Source organism: Furipterus horrens, unplaced genomic scaffold (assembly GCF_987537825.1).
Source record: "Furipterus horrens unplaced genomic scaffold, mFurHor1.1.pri manual_scaffold_1, whole genome shotgun sequence".
NCBI classification, from domain to species: Eukaryota; Metazoa; Chordata; class Mammalia; order Chiroptera; family Furipteridae; genus Furipterus; species Furipterus horrens.
In genome coordinates, this window is record NW_028327171.1 from 82,208,828 (window position 1) to 82,220,292 (window position 11,465).

General features: G+C 43.8%; 1 protein-coding gene across 3 annotated transcripts in view; it reads right to left on the reverse strand.

Moving 5' to 3' along the window:
- Nucleotides 1-2,789, reverse strand: part of RIOX2 (ribosomal oxygenase 2) — a 28,365-nt gene extending 25,576 nt beyond the window's left edge. The window contains exon 1 of one of the 3 annotated variants that reach the window (XM_090276031.1): nucleotides 2,735-2,789. The gene's annotated coding sequence lies outside the window, so the exon portion shown is untranslated. Of the gene's footprint in view, nucleotides 1-1,914; nucleotides 1,936-2,638; nucleotides 2,712-2,734 lie in introns of those variants that run through there. The other 2 variants (XM_090276038.1, XM_090276027.1) reach the window with 2 other exon arrangements.
- Between the last annotated feature and the right edge of the window lie 8,676 nt (nucleotides 2,790-11,465).

Genomic DNA, 11,465 nt, shown 5'->3' on the forward strand with positions numbered 1-11,465 from the left:
CAACTAGTTACTGGAACACTTTTAAGCACGTGGTCTCCTTTTGCTGTAATCAATCAGTTGGGAGTTTTAGCAAGTCAATGATCCCAGGAATGGTCTTGGGGAGCCCCAACACTTTGCTCACATTTAATTTTCAAAAACAGATTGGTTCAGAAGGTTTGTATCATTGAAAGTACCAAAAGATGAAAAAGTAATTTCATATTCAGCCACACATCTCTTATCTCTCACAATTGGTCAGTTTAAAATTTAAGGGATGGGTTATAATAATTCCATAAAGAAGGTCTTTCATTCATTTTTTTTTTTAAATTAAGGGATGCGAGCAGCAGGAAGATGCAAGCAAAAGGCTTTTCTTTAAGCACAATATATGAATACAGTATAAGCACATTCCCCAGGAAGTGTATTTACACAAAGTACATGGAATACCAAAGCCAAAAATAAAATGACTTAAAGCACTGTTTCCATCAACGATCACTAACAAACTCTAATAATGCATAACAAATGCTTTTGTTAGAATATGCATTTCACTACTTATACTGCCAAGAGTTAAATCATTTATCATTTCTCCATGTTCGTATTGGAATGATTTGAGGCTCTGTTAATTGGAACCTAGTTTAGAAGTTACTAGAAAAAATATACTAGTTCTCTGATTCTCACACTACCCATAGCGTAAAATAACAATTCTTTTTCATAGCCTTTGGGAAGTAGAGGAAAGAAGACATTCCATACTACACAGAACATACAAAAAATTGTAAGATGCATAACAATTTCAGAAACAGTAAAAAAGTATGTCTAAGAATCTAAGAAATAACCAAGAGAATGCTTTGTCCAAAAAAGTACAGCCAACAGAAGCCTGCCTATAAATCTCACAGACCACCCAAACAGAACTGACAGTAAATATTTTTATAAAGCTGTAAGGGGGGAAAAAAGCAAGCTTTTAAAAAGTAACTTATACAAATACCAGATCATTATGTTGTACATTGAAACAAACATACTATGTCAAATATATGTCAATTAGAAAAAAATTTTTTAAAGCAATTGTCCAATTTGAGTTGACTATAATCATTAAAATGTAAAATAATAAGTTAAGAGATTCAAGGTTCATATTTTACTGTCTACAGATATTTTTTAAAAGAAAAACTAATCTAAACAACTCTGAAGGATTAAAACTCTATAAGAAAATCAATATTGATATCCATTCTAGTGTCCTAACCTTGTCTACAGGAATATGCACTGACAAGAAGTCATAACACAACTTCATAAGGAAGGGCCTGCTTATCTGCACACGCCCAGAACCAGGAGAGTGGCACATAAGAGGTCTCCAAGAAATGTTTATTGACTTAATTTTTCCCCCTTTTTCATCTTTTGTATATCATCTTAAGAGGAAAAATCTCAAAAAGCTACAGAAAACAAAGCTGGGGGAAACACGTTTGCTTCCTGATAGCACCTGGCCCTTCGGTATTCAACAGTACTGTCAGAGCTGAAAGGCACCTTAGCCATCTCAGTGGTTATTACCAATCAGGGGAGGGAGGTGTGCCTTTATCATCTCCAGAGCCCTAACTTACAGCACAGTGGAGTCACAGGAACGCTTGCTTGCTAACGCACACACTTCTGGGCCCCACATCAAGCCTACAGGATTAGCACCTCTGGTAGCTGGGGCCCAGAAACTTGCATTAATATAGTATGTTCTCTACATAAATTTTAGGTCCACTAAAGAGGTAGTCAAACTCAGCTCAATTACACACACATCCACACACCCCTACCTGACAGAAATGATATATTGCCTGTAACAAGGTTATTTAGGCCCTGAGAAATGACTTATCAATTCAGAGAAGGAAATCTGGTTCTCCTGTTGACCTACAGCTGTGATTAGCAGTTACTTTTTTAGTTCAATTTTAGAGGGAAAAAAATGGACTGCACCTCATTAATGCACTTTAGTGACCACGACGTTACACAGGATGAGGCCAGGGACGCAAAAACCATCCAAAGGAATGGTGGAAGAAGCTGGATATATCAGGCTCCTCCACTTAAACATAAGGCGTGGCTCCGAATTTATAGCCAATTAGTGGAGTAATTAGATCCCATGACTCCCAGGGGCCTACTTCTGAAAACGCAGTCAACAGCCTGGTCTCTCTAAAACCTGTTGGACAACCTGTCAGGCAGCCGTTCTAGAAATATCTGGTGACAAATGAATGATTAGGAAGAGTACGGTGCTAACTTTAAAGTCGGGGTGGGGCAGAGAGACGCCGGCTGCCCTCGCCCCGACCCCAGATTTCCTCTGTGTAAAGCCTGCCTCTTAGGCCGGACCTGACCCCTGATAGCACAGCCCACGTGGCGGCCGCGCTCGCGCACAGCCTGGCCGCGCTCCCTGCCCAACCTCCAAACTTTCCGTGCGCTCGTCCCCGGTCTCCAGACCGCCGCCCGAGCACGTGGGCTGCTCCTGGTGCCCAGGCCATCGCGAGCCGACTCCTGGGCCCGGGCGGCGTGAGGCCGGGCACGTCCGCGCCGTCCCGGCACCGGAATCGTAGCGCACGTCGGCGGGCGTCCCCAATCCCGCAGATACCAGCGCCTGCAGCCCCAGGCCCGGCCGCACCGCGGATGCCGGCGCCCGACCCCCGGGGAGGGTACCTGAGGGGCCCCTCACCTTGCCCCGCCCGCACCCGCGCTCGGACGCCCGGAAGACGCACAAGGCCCCAGCCAGTGGCGGCACGAAGCCCCGGCACCGGACCCCGCCACTCACCCGGCCTGGCCTGTTGCGCGTGGCCGCGAGCCCTAGGGGCGGGGGCGCTGGCTGGGGGCGGGGCGGCGCGCACACGCTCCCGGGCGGTGCGCTGGGCTCCGGCTCCCCGCCTGCCGGCCCGCGGGGTGGGTGCTTCCGGCGCCCGGTACCCTCCGGTGTTCAGTATCCACGCCCACCGGTTTCTTTCTTTGCTATTAAAGGGAATAAATTGGTTGCGCTCTTTTTTTTTCTTTTTTCTTTTCTCTTTTTTTTTTTCGAGTTGAGGGCAGGATGAGGCTCTAGATTTGAGGATGTGTTCTCGGACAATTCTGTTGCTTTAATGAACAGGGAAACTGAGACCCGAAAAGAGGAAGCGAGCTGCCAAAGTTTACGGAGCTGGTGATCCAGGTTCCCCCATCGCTTTCTTTTGGGCTTCAGTGCTACGCTCTGCTTTTTTATATGAAGTCAGCTAATCTATATCACTGTGCTCCGCGAGAGAATTAATCCTGGTCTAAAAGGATACTGGAAGTTTTGTTATTGTGGTTATAGAAGCAAAGAACAAAAGCAATTACACGTATTTCAAGTAATTTGGGCCGAAGGCTCTCTCCTTTGACCCTCATGTGGGTGGGGAGGCTCGAAGGAGTGGGCGGAGGAATCTATTGACACACCTCTGCTTGAGCCTGTACCTTTCTTAGCTCCGTAGACGGAGGACAAAGGTAGTTATTTCATTTTGTCAAGATAATTGAGACCACGGCTGTTTCTTATGGTCCAGAGACACGTGAGCAAATGGGAACAAAGTATATATATACCCTTGTCTAACCCTTGTCCCAAACTAACAATAATAGCAAGCCTTGAATTCAGTTCTTCTGACAGACACTGTGCTAGCTGGATGTTTCATACACGCCTCACCTCATCCTCTCCACAACCTTGTGATCTCCATTCTACAGTTGAGGAAACTGAGTCAATAGAGGTTACCTAACTAGCACAAGATCACACAGGTAGGAAGTAGCAGAAACAAGAGCAGAGCCAAACCAGTCAACCGTTAGTCCTATTTCACTGTTATCTACCTCCCACTATACACCTCACAAACTTCCAGTCAGATTCCAGTCAGGGAAATTTATCCCTTTAAGAAAAGGCTATGAAAAAGAAAAGAAAATAATATAACCTCTAATCTACTTGACATGATATTGGTAATACACTTTGCTCTTTATTCTGACATCAAAACATCTATTCAAGATAATATAGAACAGTATTGGCGTTACATGGCTTCAGAAAATGGTGAATTCTCACACATGTCACTTGTATGGGAAAGTGGTACTTTGTGTCTGTCATAAAGAAAAGTTCCGTGTAGAGCCACAGGGGAAAAATTGGGACAACGGTAATAGGACAACAATAAAAAAAGAAATTTAAAAAAAAGAAAAAAAAGTTCCACCTTGGCCAGGTGCTAAGTGGTTGGTGCATCCACCCACGCACCGAAAGGTTACGGATTTGATCCCAGACAGGGCACATACCTAGGTTACAGTTTTGATCCTTGGTCAGGGCACAGATTAAAAATAAAAAATTAATTTTAAAAGAAAAGTTCCAATACCGACACATACACACAAAAGAACTATTTGCCAGCATATAGAAAAGTCTTAGGATGTCTAACAGAACGAGAGTACAATTGAAGTCAGCTCTACAAGGGTAAATCATACATCTTTTACAGGAGTCCCCTTGATGCAGAATTATTTTTTATTATATTTTATTGATTATGCTTTTATAGTTGTCCCAAATTCTCCCTTTTGCTCCCCTCCAATCAGTACTCCCTACTCCCTCAGGCAATCCCCACACCTTTGTTCATGTCCATGGGTCATACCTACAAAGTTCTTTGGCTACTCCATTTCCTATACTATACTTTACATCCCCATGCATATTCTGTAACTACCTACTGGTACTTCTTAATCCCCTCACCTCTTCAACCATTCCCATCACCCTTCTCCCATCTGGCAACCCTCAAAACGCTCTCTGTATCCATGATTCTGTCTCTGTTCTTCTTGTTTGCTTAGTTTGTTTTTTAGATTCCATCATTGACAGGTATGTATTTATTGCCATTTTATTGTTCATATTTTTTATCTTTTCTAAAAGAAGTCCCATTAACAGTTCATATAATAATGGTTTGGTGATAATGAACTCCTTCAGTTTTTTCTTGTCTGGGAAGCTCTTTATCTGCCCTTTGCTTCTAAATGACAGCCTTGCTGAGTAGAGCAAACTTGGCTGTATGTTCTGCTTTTCATGACTTCGAATATTTCTTGCCAACCCCTTCTAGCCTGCAAAGTTTCTTTTGAGAAATCAGTTGACAGTCATATGGGAACTCCCCTGTAGGTAACTAACTGTTTTTCTCTTGCTGCTTTTAAGATTCTCTCTTTATCTTTAACCTTTGACATTTTAATTATGATGCGTCTAAGATTGGGCTTGTTTGAATCCATCTTGTTTGGGACTCTCTATGCTTCCTGGACTTGTATGCCTATTTCCTTCACCAAAGTAGGGATGTTTTCTTTCATTATTTTTCCAAATATATTTCCAATTTCTTGCTCTTTTCTTCTCCTTCTGGCACTCCTATGATGTAAATGTTGGCCCTCTTGAAGTTGTCCAACAGGCTGCTTATCCTAGCCTTATTTTATGGAGTCTTTTTTCTTCTTGCTGTTCTGATTGGTTGCGTTTTGCTTCCTTGTGTTCCAAATCCTTGTTTCATTCTCGGCTTCATCCACTCTACTGTTGTTTCCTTGTATATTACTCTTTATTTCAATTAGTGTATCCGTCATTTCTGACTGGATCTTTTTTACGCTGTTGAGGTCCTCACTAAGTTCCTTGAGCATCCTTATAAGCAGTATTTTGAATTCTGCCTCTGATAGATTGCTTATCTCCATTTTGCTTAGTTCTTTTTCTAGAGTTTTGATCTGCTCTTTCATCTGGGTCATGTTTCTTTGTCTCTTCATTATAGCAGCCTCCCTGTATTTGTTTCTATGTATTAGGTAGAGCTGCTATGACTCCCTATCTTGGTAGTGTGACCTAATGTACTAGGTGTCCTGTAGAGTCCAGTGGCGTAGCCTCCCCTATTACCCAAGCTGTGTACTTGAGGTGTGCCCTTCATGTGGGCTGAGTACACGCTCCTCTTGTAGTTGAGCTTTCATTGATGTTGGCAGCTCAATGGGGAGGTATTTACCCAAGCCAGTCAGTTGCAAGGATTGGCTGTGACCACTGACCACCAACCTCTGCCCTCTGTGGAGGATCAACTCTGTACAGACAGGGTGGTGGTGTTCCGATGTGGTCTGTAGCTGTCCAATGAATGCACAGTACCTGGGATTTCCCAGGTGGTGCAGGCCAAGGTCAGCCCCCACCTGTGTATAGCCCAGGTCCACCCTGCCTGAGCTATAAAGCAATCTGAGATGGCTGCTACTTGTCCTGGGCTTGGAGATTGCCAGGCACAAGCTATGAATCTAGGCTGGGTGCTGCTAATACTGGGCCTAGGGCCACTTAGCAATAAGTATGGAGGCTGGGGGGTGCTCACTGAGGCCAGCTGTTGCCTATTAGAAAGGATTTAGGAAGTTGTGATGCTGGAGCCAAGACCAGCCATTCATATGGAAAAGCTACTGTTAACAGCCATATGTTGGGTTGTAGGGGACCACTCCTTGGGGATGGAGCCTCAGGGGATCTCCAGGGTGGGCGAACAGTGTTAGCCAGGTTATGGAGTCTAAGATATGGCACCCATCTTCTGACTCTGTGGCTCTGCCCACCCATCTATATGAAAGAAAGCTGTCCCCCAGCTCTTGCTTTGATGCCAGCCACTTTAGTTCCTCCCTGTATGCCACTGGTTCCTTTCAAGCTGCTACACCAGTGCTGGAGCTCAGAGAGAGTGAGGCTGAGTAGGTGAGTCTGTGTGTGGGTTCTTTAAGAGGAACTCCTTGGAACTCCAGAAGTTTCTTCCACTGGCTCAATCCCTGCTGGGTTTTGCAGCAAGAAGCAATGGGGACTTATCTTCCTGGCAGTGGAACCCTGTGCTGAAGATCCTGGTATGGGGCTGGGACTCCTCACTCCAGAGATACCCCTCCCAAGTTTTTATCCACCACATGAGTATGTGGTACCAGCCCATTTCATGTCTCCATCCTTACTACCAGTCTGGATGGATGTGGATTCTTTAATTCCATAGTTGTTAAACTTCTATTCAACTCAGTTTCTGCTGGTTCTGAGAGATGGTTGTTCCAGTTTTGATGTGGTTGTGCAAGGAGGTGAGCCGTGTTTATCTGTGCCATCATCTTGACAGGAAGTACCCCACCTTGATGGAAAATTAGTCTTTTAATATGTTCTCTGTGACATTTTCAATATAACCTAGATTTCTTAGCATGCAAGCAAAAACATATCTTCATTCCCTCTTTAAACCTAAACACAGTGCCTGTCATGTCTATAAAGAAAAGAACCCTGACTGGTGTCACCCAGTGATTGGGTGTTGCCCCATGAACCAAAAGGCCACTAATTCCCCATCAGTCACATGCCTGGGTTGTGGGCCAGGTGTCCAGTTGGGGGCATGCGAGAGGCAACCAATCAATATTTCTCTCACACATCAATGTTTCTCTATCTCCCTCCCTTTCCCTCTCTCTAAAAATAAATAAAAATAAAATCTTTTTTTAAAAAGGAGGAGGAAGAGAAAGTGAGGAAGAGGGGCACTGAGGATGAGAATAGCCCATTATTTTGCCCAGGGAGCTTCTAGAATCTCCTGATATACTGTTTAAAGTACTTTGTTTTTTCATGTGTTTTGCTTTTAGTACATTGAGTTTAAAGTTCTTTTAGAGGACAAAAAAGCAAACTATACTCCAGCCCCCAACATATTTACTCCAAAGAATCATTTAAAAGTCAGTTATCTGAGTGGAAAAAATAAAATAAAATAAAAATAAAAGTCAGTTATTTTGTTTCTGTAATTTTTTCTCATGAAAATAATATCATAGATAGCTCAGTCCTGCTAGCCACTGGACCAGGACTGCTGTGCCCTGACCAGGAGTAGAGAAATCAGTCTCACTGGTGAACTGGTCATGGCTCCAGTCCCCCCTAACCCATAGCAGAGGGGCAAACCTTAGCAGAACGCAACCCTCCAGCTGGGGTACACTGTCACCCAGAGCCCCACCCTGGGAGTTGAATGCTGTGCAGCCACCATTCTGAAATTCTTAATAATGTAATTTTTTATTTTGTTTTGTGAGTGAAGTCTGTTGGAACAGGGGCCATGCACTAGGACTTGGCACTTGTGTTTCTGCCTCCTCCCCTGTGGGATGGGATCTGTACCTCCTTTCCCTTACCCCTCCCCCAGCCCTATCCCCTGCCCATGGATGCCCTCGCCCTTGGCAGGGGCCTGTGCACAGATGCAGGGAGGGTTGGGATGGGGCATACATCCCACAGTGTTTCTCCGCCATGGACTGGCAGCGCGATGGGGTGTTTCGAGGGTGACTGAGCTGAAGCAAGCCTCCTTTCACATTGATTCGCCATTTAACTTAAATATGACCTCATCCAAGATACAACCTAATTAACAACGCATGTTTTAAGTTACTTTGGGGTTATGTGATTGCAAAACACTTGAAACACCACCATTAAAGTTCTCTGAAAAAGCAAGAGAAGAAGTGAATGTGGAGTGAGTACAAGCACTTCCTTTCTTAGGATGCCTTGTTTAGTTAGCTAATCATTTTGGAATGACTAGTACCTGTATGTTGCTTTTAAAGGACACAGGCTTGCCCTGATCAGTGATGCTGAGTTGGTTGGATGTCGTTCCAAAAAGTGAAAGGTTGCTAGTTCGATTCCCAGTCAGGGCACATGCCTGGGTGGGAGGCTCAGTCCCTGGAAGGGTCACGTATGAGAGGTAACTGATTGATATTTCTCTCCCTTGCTTTCTCCCTCCCTTCCCCTCCCTCTAAAAATAAATAAAGTCTTCAATAAACAAATAAATAAAGGACACAGTCTTGCATACCAAACTTTAAAAAGTCTTATTACTTCACAGTAGAAAATGTTTTAAAAGAGTTGCTAAAGACATTGCAACTTTGAAATACTTTTAATTGGCTAAGGCAAGGAGTGATCAACTACACAATTTTGTAAGAGGCCTTTGAAGCACTCTTGTCAAAAATAAGTTTCTATAATGTATTGACCCTAGAATTCAAAGTAATAGCTCATTTTTCAAATGCCCTAATTGGTAATAAAAGGTAGTTCAATGTTTCTTACAACAAATTAAGTGTCAGTATATTGAAAAACAGCTATTATTATTTTTCTCAGTGACTGTGAAATCTCTCGTCCATGCTTACCCCATTGTGGAACACAAAGTGTGAGTTAGCAGTTGAGTGAAATAGAACAAAAGCCGACCGTGTTGAACTTTAACTGAGCCCCTGTGTACCTGGAAGGTAGCAAGAGTGGAGAAATTCCCCCCTCATTACTTTGTTTTCTGAGAAATGACCACCATGCTTTCATATATTCTGAGATAAGACCCACCTCTCTCCTCCTCAGTGAACATGATTCCCTTGTTTACCTGCTTCTTTGTATATCTAGGTCCCTTCCTTTACTTGGAAATGTTTCTCATTAATGAAAGTCCTTTCTATTGTGATAGCCTGGTAAAATTATCTCTTTAATTATCCAGTACATTTTGTCTTACACAGTTTCTTTAAAAGAAAAAAAAGGTTCAAGTTTTTGTTAAATCAAGGGATGTCAAATAGCATAGGAAAGTGATATGACTTTGAAATTTACCAGGACTTTACAGTTTGATCCGATGTTTTAAAGCAATGTTTATAAGGACAGAGTAGGTGATTCTGCTCCTGGACAAAAAAGGGGAGTTTGTCTGCCTATAACAACAAAAACAAAACTCATGAGGCAGGTGTTGCAAAAGGAAAGAGGTTTCACCTGGATGCTGCATTATCTAGGAGAACGGGGGTCACCCCATCTCATAACTTACCTCTTCCACATAACCCAGACAAAGCCCGGCTATCCTCAGCAAGACCAAAACAAAAGACAGTGCCCAGAGTTCCTTTGGAGCCTACAGGCAGCTGCCCAGCAGTCACCCCCATAGCTTAGTTTGTTCCCAGCTGCTATCCAGCTTCAGGGTCCCTCCTGGAGGCTGTGTATGGGGCTCACACAGCCATAGGCCACGCGGCTTCTAAGGCCACAGCGAATGCTTCACCAGATCATCCAATTATCTTGCCAGTCTTGCACATGGTCAGTGTAAGCACCTCCTGCAGCCGCCATCATGGCTGATGGGAGACTCCCCTGATGCTCCTTCAGCTCCACGCCTCACAGGTCCTAGTCCCTGTATGCAGTGAGTTGCCTGCACCTAGGACCACGGAACCCTGGAAACCCTATGCAACCTCACAGGCAGCCTCAGTGGGAGGAGCAGGGCATATGCAGCCAGGGTCAGGCCATCTGGGCTGGGGGCAGGTGTCCACAAGGCATGCACTTGGTTACCCAGGCAACAGTCTCACGGTCCCACAGAAGTATAGCCTCGCACTGCATTGCAAAACTCAATGTCCTTGCCATGGCCCCCAAGTGGTTTGCAAAGGCATTCTTTGCTGCACACCATGCGCTCAGTACTTGAATGTCCAACCTCCATCCCCAGAGTGAGCCAGGTCCCATTCCCATAGCCTAGCTCTATCTGCCCCCTGTCCCCTCCCCCACAGCCCCTCCTGTTCTCTGCCCTCAGCCTGCTCTCAGCTCATTCAGTATCAGCTCATTCCATAAATGAGATAGATGCAATATAACATTGACTGATTTACCTAAGGCCCTGCTGTGAAATACCAGCAGCACCATGCACAGAATTGTACTTGAAAAGCAAATTCCTTACCACTTCTTTCTCTTAATTCTTTGAAGATGTTGTTTAATCTCATTGGAATTTTAACCTTAATAATGATTATGAAATTAGGTATAATTCCTTTTCTCATTAATCACCATGTTAAAAAGTGTTTGTGTGTGTGTGTGTGTGTCATTTGAACAGGCTTATTAGTGACACAATACAAAATGATAGAGGCTCTGCCTTTGGGGAAAAAATATACTAAAAGTGAAAAACTTTCTTCGATTACAGTATTCTATACCCAGAGCTTCAGGATAGACAAGTGACTGAGTCTGACGTAGTAGATTCTAGTCAAAGAAAGGATTCTTACAAAGGAAGTAAATCCTGAAATTTGGATATGACTAGGAATTTCATTTGTTTTTTTAAATAACTTTAAATCTAAATATTCTTTATGTTGCTGCTTGCAACCCATTATAATAGCACACAAGATGAAATGAAGTCAATGACCCCCAACGGAAGATGTGTTAAGTAAACTATGGTGAACCCAGACTTCCAGTCAAGATGAAGGTGTAACTAAACACAGCCTGTCTCCTCACACAACCACATCAAAATTACAACTAAACTACAGAACAACCACCACTGAGAACCACCAGAAATCAAATTGAATGGAAGTCCAGCAACATGGAACTAAAGAAACCACATCCATCCAGAGTGATAGGAGATGTGTATATGCGGAGATGCAGAATGGGCTGGTCCTACAGCACATACAGTGAATAAAATTATGGGAGGAATATCTCTGGGGCAAAGGGTCCCAACACCACACCAGGGCCATAGCCCAGGGTTCCAGTGCCAGGAAGAGAAGGCCCCATGACTTCTGGCTATAAAAACTAGTGGGGGTTGAGTCATTGAAAGAAACTACTGGATTCCAAGCAGTTCCTCCCAAAGTCCCCGTACACGGACTTACTCAGA